Genomic DNA, 8,076 nt, shown 5'->3' with positions numbered 1-8,076 from the left:
AAATCACTTGATACCGTCCCACAGCCATTGAGGCTCTGTTCTCTCCTCCTCCTCTTGCTCCTTCTTCAATTTTCCTTCCTTCTGTAGTTCGGTTTGCATAATTTCTTTATTGACTCATTATCAACTTTGTCACCAACCTTTAACAACTTTCTATTGTCCTGTCTTTCTATATTTCCCATTTGATAAATGTTTGACTTCAACATTGTTTATTTCACTTCTAGGATTTACATGTAATTCTTTTTCGGAATTTCATGTCTCTCTTGAAATTTCCTATCCCCTCACTGATTGTTTCACTATTTTCTGTTGGTTTTTAAAATATATGTTTTAATAGTTTAAAAGTTCTTGTCTACTAACTTGAACATCTGGGTGATCCAGAGCTCTTTATCAACTTTTTAAAAAAATGTATTATGATCACATTTTTCTGTTTCTTCACACTTCTAGTAGTTTTTTATTATATAGCAGACATTGTCAATGACACGTTATAAAAACTGTAGATTCTGTAATCATCCACTAAGATGTGTTGAGTTTTTTTCCTAGCAGACAGTTAAATTACTGAGGGGTCACCTTGATCCTATGGAGGCTTGGCCCTTGGGATTTCAGTGGAAAGACCAAGGTATATACTAAACCTTCCAATTTAGAATGATTTGAACTCTAAATTCAGGTTTTCTAACACTAATTACTTGCTAAAATCCTTGCCCCTCTCTTTTGGGTCTCCAGAGTTGCTTTGTGGCTGGACTTCCTGAAGTCTTGTCATGCACATGCATAGTTTGGGAGTCAGCCAAGCATTTGAGGGAAGTTGCATTCAGATCTTAGGGACTTACTTCCCTGTGACTCCTTCCTTTCTGGAACTTTCTCTTCAGTTTCTAGGTGTGATTATAATAGCCCCAAAAACTCTCCTCTGACTCCTCAACCCACTAAGACTGCTATTATCTGCTTGAGCTCTGTTCATGTTGCTTTAGGCAGATGAGGGAGTTTGCTCAAGGGAACTGCCAGTTAAATGTGATATCTTACCTAGCGTACTTCCCTTTTTTCAAGACTTTGTCTCTTAGAGGTTTTGTCTGTTTTTGGTTGTTTTCTAGTTCCTTGAAACAGATGCTGTTTTTTCTTATATTTTGTTCAAATTTTATAACTGTTACCAGCAGAAAAATAGTCCAATATGAGATACTCTGTTATTAAGTTGGGAGCCCAATAGTGACTTACTCTTAAGAATGAGGAAAAATTTTTCCAGACGTCTCTGACAAGTTCTCCAATGGGTCATTGGATAGAATTAGGTCCCTTATTTTTTCCTAAAGATTTTTCAGACCTTTTCCTAAAGATTTTTCAGACTGTTCTTGAGCAACGAGCATTAATTAACAGTGAAAAATTACTCCTGCAGCCCAAAGTGGAGTTAGCTTCCTCTGAGGCAGGGAATTGCACAGAGCATGACAGATAAATACAGATATATGAACAAAACCAAAATTTTCTTAGGAAGAAAAAGAAAAGAATTCATAGAGAGGAGAGAGAATAGAAGAAAGGGGGGGGCCAAATCACTTGTTCTTAACCCCAAGCTACACATCAAAACCATCCTTTTAAAGCACTAATTAAGACCTAGTATCTTCTGGATACATTGTTTTAGATGTTGGGCCTGCAAGGCTCTGAGTTGCCCTGCCCCCCTGGCTTTAGGTGGTCCTACCCCCGCTGTTGTGTGCCAGGAGCTCCTTTTGCAATGCTGGTAGCTCTACCCCGATGACTCTACTGGGCATTGTCCTAATAGGGGCTCTCTGCAGTGGGCTCCTACTCTGGGGAGAGCTCTCTTGAGCCTCTATAAGGGTGCTAATTCCATTCATGGGGGATGACCTAATCACCTCCCAGAGGCCCCACCTCCTAATACCATCACACTTAGTATTATTAGGCTTCAACATATGAATTTGGGAGAGACAAAAGCATTCAGACCAGAGCACCATGGAACTTCTTTAAAATTAAACCTCCTGGACTCAAACCCGGAAGTTCAGGTTCAGTTGGTCTAGAATAAAGCCTAAGAATCTGCTTGTTTACACAAATTTACCAAGTGGCTCTGAGGTACAATCTCTTTAAATAAGAGGAGCTTTTTTCAACCATTCATGGAATTTGCTCTGTAAACATTTACACCCAAGGACTCCTTGCTACTCTGTAATGCTTTGGGGCCTGCAGTCTTCAAGTGGAGCACTATAGGTGGGGCCTTCTTTATTGAAGGGGTCCGTAGGTCCACATAGGCCCACGTGTAACCCTAGAAGAAGGCACAGAAATATCCACATGGGAAAATGGATGGGCACGAAGTAGCAACCACGTGAGACAAAGGGCAAGCACTGGTCCCTTAGACACTGAAGAGGCAGGTGAAACTGTTCATAGGGGATGTTAATGGAGCACCTAAGGTCACCCATGTGGGTAATGGAGGGGAACCCAGGTCTACAGGACCTTTTCTAAATGTCCTGAGTATAATCTAATAGGCTGACTACCCAGGAAAAGGAAGAAGTTGAAGGAAAGAGGGATGCCTGGGTGGCTCAGTGGCTGAGCGCCTGCCTTCGGCTCAGGATGTGACTCTGGGGTCCTGGGATCGAGTCCTGCATTGGGCTCCCCGCAGGGAGCCTGCTTCTCCCTCTGCCTGGGTCTCTGCCTCTCTCTCTGTGTCTCTCATGAATAAATACATAAAATCTTAAAAGAAAAAAAAAGATAAAGGAAAGGAGTGAACAAAGAGCACAGCACCGCTTGCATTTCCCCCCAAAATACCTTTGGTCAGCGGTTCCCTGTAATGTAACATTTCCACTTCGAAATGGTTTCTATTAAAAAAGTGTTTGTCAGTCTGGCTTTGATCAGCAGTTTTAAACAACTGGATGGATTCCCAGCTTTAGCCGTTTTCCCAGAAAAGTTGCCTCCTCCCACGGAGTGCAGCCGGTTTGCAGCCAGATGCAGGAGATCACTGTCCACATGACTGTCTTCGGGCTCTGAGTGTCCCTCTGTACAGTTACCTGACATAAGAAGATGGGGCAAGCCCCAGGAGCAGGGGACAGGGATCCCTGCTGGGATTCTCAGGGCAATTCCTCCCAATGCCTGTGCTCAGGGCTCTCTGGGATGACTCATTAGCTCTGTGAGCAACAGACACGTTTTCCTTAGAAGCATCGCTCTATGTTACTGATGGAAAATCACTACTATTTTCAAACGCTTTCTAAGGGCCAGCCACTGTTTGAGACCCCGTGCGAACATTATAACCTTAGATATCACAACACCCCGATGGGCTGAGTCTTACTGCTCCCATTTTACAGACGAGGAAAGGGAATGTTCCCTGTCCCCCGACAAAAGGACGACAGCACGGTGGCATCAGGCTTCCAGGCAGCGGGGCTCCAGAACCCGCGATATTCAGAGCGGGTCTGTGGGCCTGTTATAAATGCAGATTCTCAGGTCCCCAGACCTCCTGAATCAGAATCTGCATTTTAATAAGGTCTCGAGAGACTCATTTGCACAGTGAAGTCTGAGACTCTCTGGTGCACTATCTCCTCTTCGATTGGATTAATTTGGGCAAAGCCTTTAACTTCCCTGAACCCCAGACTTCTCATCTGTGACACACATCACAGCACAGTCTTTGTAGATTTGTTGGGATAACACAAGACAGTGTTGTGAAGAGTCCGGTGCTCAGAAAGTGCTTAACGCCCAGGCCATGGGATGGTGCGTGAGCATTCCCCGACTTCAAAAATCGTCAATGATATTATCCAAAGAACTTAAAAAGGCTATCCACCACTCTACTTCCCCTTGCTCCAAATACTCTTTCCACTACTGGGCAGTGGAGTGACTAAAAGTTTACAGAAACCATTTTTTAATTTTTAACATTTGAACTTGTGGTAGTACTTTCTGGCTCTAAGTCTAGTATTCTTTCTTCTATATTGATTTTATTACTCTTTTTTCCCTTTTTTTCTTTTTTAAGATTGTATTTATTTATTCCAGAGATACACAGAGAGAGGCAGAGACATAGAGGGAGAAGCAGGCTCCCTGTGGGGAGCCCAATGCGGACTCGATCCCTGGACCCCGGGGTCACCACCTGAGCCAAAGGCAGATACTCAACCACTGAGGCTCCAGGAGTCCCACCCTTTCTTCCTTCTTTTTTTTTTTTTTTTTTTTTTTTTATATATGATAGTCACAGAGAGAGAGAGAGAGAGGCAGAGACACAGGCAGAGGGAGAAGCAGGCTCCATGCACCGGGAGCCCGACGTGGGATTCGATCCCGGGTCTCCAGGATCGCGCCCTGGGCCAAAGGCAGGCGCCAAACCGCTGCGCCACCCAGGGATCCCTCCCTTTCTTCCTTCTAAAATTATTTCTGCAATGCAAAATGTATCCAACGGGGGGCCCCTGGCTGGCTGAGTCGGAAGAGCATGTGACTCTCAGTCTTGATGTTGGGAGTTCAAGCCCCACATTGGGTGTAGAGACTGCTTAAGTGAATAAATAAACTTTTAAAATATACGTATAGAAAATAATATAAAACATATAATATAAACAATAATCGTAAAGTCATAAAACCATAGCCCAAGTCATAAATAGAGCCTTGTCTCTTATAAGACCTTGGTCTAGAACAAGATCTATTACCTTGTCCAGTAACTTGGACATTCCCTATGTGCTCCCTTTGCTATCTCGACTTTTGTCTTGGTTTCTTGCTTTTTAAAAAGTAGTTTTACCACCTGAATTCTATGTACAAGGAATCATACAGCAGATGTTTTGTGGGCCCCTGGATAGCTCAGTCAGCGAAGTGTCTGCCTTGAGCTTAGGTCGTGATCCCAGGGTCCTGGGATCGAGTCCTGCATTGGGCTCCCTGCTCGGCGGGGAGTCCGCTTCTCCCTCTACCCCCTCCCCTGCTTGTGTGCTCTCTCTTACACACTCTCGCTCAAATAAATAAATAAAATCTTCTAAAAAAATTTCTTTTGTGACTTGCTTCTTTCACTCAATCTGATGATTTTTAAGCTTCCTTCATGTTGATGTATGAAGCTGTAATTTACTAAAATTTTCATTGCTTCTAAGTATTTATTTGTTAAAACATCCCACAAGTTATCTGCCAAGAAGACTTCTGAGTGGCTTCTCATTTTTTGGGTAGTTAGTGCTGCCACGAGCGCTTGCATACATGTCCCCTGACACATATGCCCACTTAGCTGGGTCGTAGGTAATGTTGGTGTCCCTTGACTAGGGACAGTTTTCCAGGGCCAGCACTAATTTGTAATCTCACCTACAAAAAAATAATTCTTACTGCACTCCACACTTATCAACACTCAGTATCTTAGGAGTTTTGGGCTGGTCTGGTTAGGGTATAACGGGAAGTCATGTGGCTTTAATTTGTATTTTCTAATAGTGAGATTGAGTATCTCTTGATATGTTATTGTTCACTGAAGTTTCCACCTTCTGTGCAGAAACTGAATTTTTTTGACATTGTTTTTCTATTGGATCATTTTACTCTTATCAATTCATGGAAGAGCTCCACATATCCGATATACATGTCCTTTGTGTTTACATGCATTGCCAACATCTTCAGATATTTTTGTGGATTTTCTTTGTATTTTTTTAATGATGTGTCTTGATAAGCAGATATATGAATGTGGTCACTTTTATTAATCTATTCCTTTACAGTCTGTGCTTTTTATGTCTTGTTTAAAAAATCCATTCCTACTGTAAGTCATAAACATGGTGTAAAATTTCCATTTACTTAGGTCTTAACATTTATGCTTTTTAACTGACCTGGAATTTTATTTTATTTGTTTTAATAATAAATTTATTTTTTATTGGTGTTCAATTTGCCAACATACAGAACAACACCCAGTGCTCATCCTGTCAAGCGCCCCCCTCAGTGCCCGTCACCCATTCACCCCCACTCCTGGCCCCCCTCCCCCTCCACCACCCCTAGTTCGTTTCCCAGAATTATTGACCTGGAATTTAAAAAAAAAAAGTTTTTTTTTGATATGGAGTGAGATAGCATGCCCCATATTATTTTTTTTCCATATGGATAACCAACTGTCTCATCATCATTTATTGGTAAGTCCACTCTTTTCCTGTCCATCTCTAGTACTAACTCGGTCACATATCCATTGTCTATATATGTATAGATCTTTTCTGTAAGTTCCCAGTTTTGTTCATTGATCTATTTGCCTGTTGCTTTGTCAACACTACACTGTCTTCTCTAAAAAGTCATCTCACCTTCTTCAAGACACAGGGGATCTTGGTTGTTCTTGTCATTTCTTTGGTTTTTCTTAGCTTCAAAATTAGAAGCTGGTACTAGATCATCTCTGTGGTGCTCACTAACACTCAAAGGTTTGATTCTGTATCATAGCATCTTGTGTAATCACACGCTTGTTGTCCTTGACGATCCCATCAGATTTAGCAATTATTTTACCGAACTGTAATAATCGTTTAAAATATTTTTACATAGTTCTGTTATTAAATTAATACCTGTCTTTTTGCTTGTTTTCGAGAATTGTAATGCTCTTAGACTCTACCATCATTTTAAGATAAAGGCATTGTTGATACACAAGTACATAGAGAGTATTGCAGGTACCCGGAAGTTGCCTGCGATTTACAGGCAACCATAACGAAGCATAAATCACCGTCTCTGGTGTAGAAGAGCACATATTTTAGCTGGGGAGACATGGCAATGACCCAGTGCAATCTCTGACTACATCTGGATTTGGTTAGTTAATTTTCAGAAACTCAAGTTTTTGTGGGTTTTTTCCTCCATATAAAAAATGAAGCGCTTATCCTGTATTATCGTAATGCCCTTTTCTTAACTCCAGCATTTGATGAATTTCCAGATGACAGCTCTTTCTACTCCCCCGCCCATGCGAAGGCCATCAAAACACAGACAATCGGCAAATGACTCATCCCAGAAAAAAACTTGGAAGAGACACATTTTCTTCTTTAAATAAACGTTTTTTTTTTTTTTTCAGGAAGAAGGGAGACAAACCCATATGTGTGCCAATAAAAAAATAAAAAAATAAATCCTGGTGGATTCTTTTTCCTCTGTTGAAATCAGAGTCTCTATCATAAAGTTCTGCGTTTCTATTACCTTGTTTATCTTGTTCAGTTGGTAAGCCTGGAGTCCTGCCATGGTAATGTGCTAGCTACTTGTATGCTATCCAAATGTTGGATATGGTAACAAAAAGCCAGCACGAAAACAGCCAAGCACCAGTGATCTCTGACATGGTCGCACCCAAGTGAAAAAAGCTGAAAGGGAACGTGTTTTTGCCAGTGAATGCTGCAGGGTGGATTTGCCTGGCCTTAAGGAGTCAGGGGAACTTGCCAATGACATGGAGGTGAAACCATGGCTAGAATTTGGATTTCCAACTCCAAACTGGCTCTTTCTGCACATGGAAATGTGGGAATCTGACACAGATAGCTTCTAGGGGAAGGCTCTGTGACAGAGGAGATCCACTCTCCTCTCAATGATGAAATGATTTTGAACCGATTACCCTAAATGCAAATAGCATTTTCCTAGGGGCGCAGAGAGGGAGACCGTGTCTTGCAGTGCACTACAGAAGTAAATATTCGTAGATACAACTCTTTCGCTGAGTTCAAGGCTAATAAATATTGGTTCGGGGGATAGAATTTACGGCAGGCAGAAAATATGTCTGATGTATAGTAACACCTGTTGTGGACTGAATTATGTTCCCCCCCCCCCCAAATCACATGTTGAAACCCAACCTCAGAATGTGATGATTTTTAAAGAGGGGACCTTTAAGGAAGTGAGCAAGGTGAGGAGGTCTTAGCTATGGTGCTTGATCCGCTAGGACTGGTTGTCTTTATATGAAAAAGAGAGACATCAGGGATGGACACATGCAGAGAAAAGGCCCTAAAAAGACATTGGTGAGAGGGGGAGACCCTTGCAAACCCAGGAGAGAGGCCCCAGGAGAAGCCAAGCCTCCCCATACCTTGTTCTTGGACTTCCAGCCTCCAGACCATGATGAAATAAATACCTGTCGTTAAGCCACCCAGTCTGTGATGTTTTGTTATACGGCAGCCCTAGCAAACCAATATAATGCCTCCTGAGTCTCCTTTTCTGAAGTTTTCTCATTATTATTTTGAGAATAAGAACTGT

Source organism: Vulpes vulpes, chromosome 3 (assembly GCF_048418805.1).
Source record: "Vulpes vulpes isolate BD-2025 chromosome 3, VulVul3, whole genome shotgun sequence".
Classification (NCBI taxonomy): Eukaryota; Metazoa; Chordata; class Mammalia; order Carnivora; family Canidae; genus Vulpes; species Vulpes vulpes.
This window is presented reverse-complemented; position numbering follows the sequence as displayed.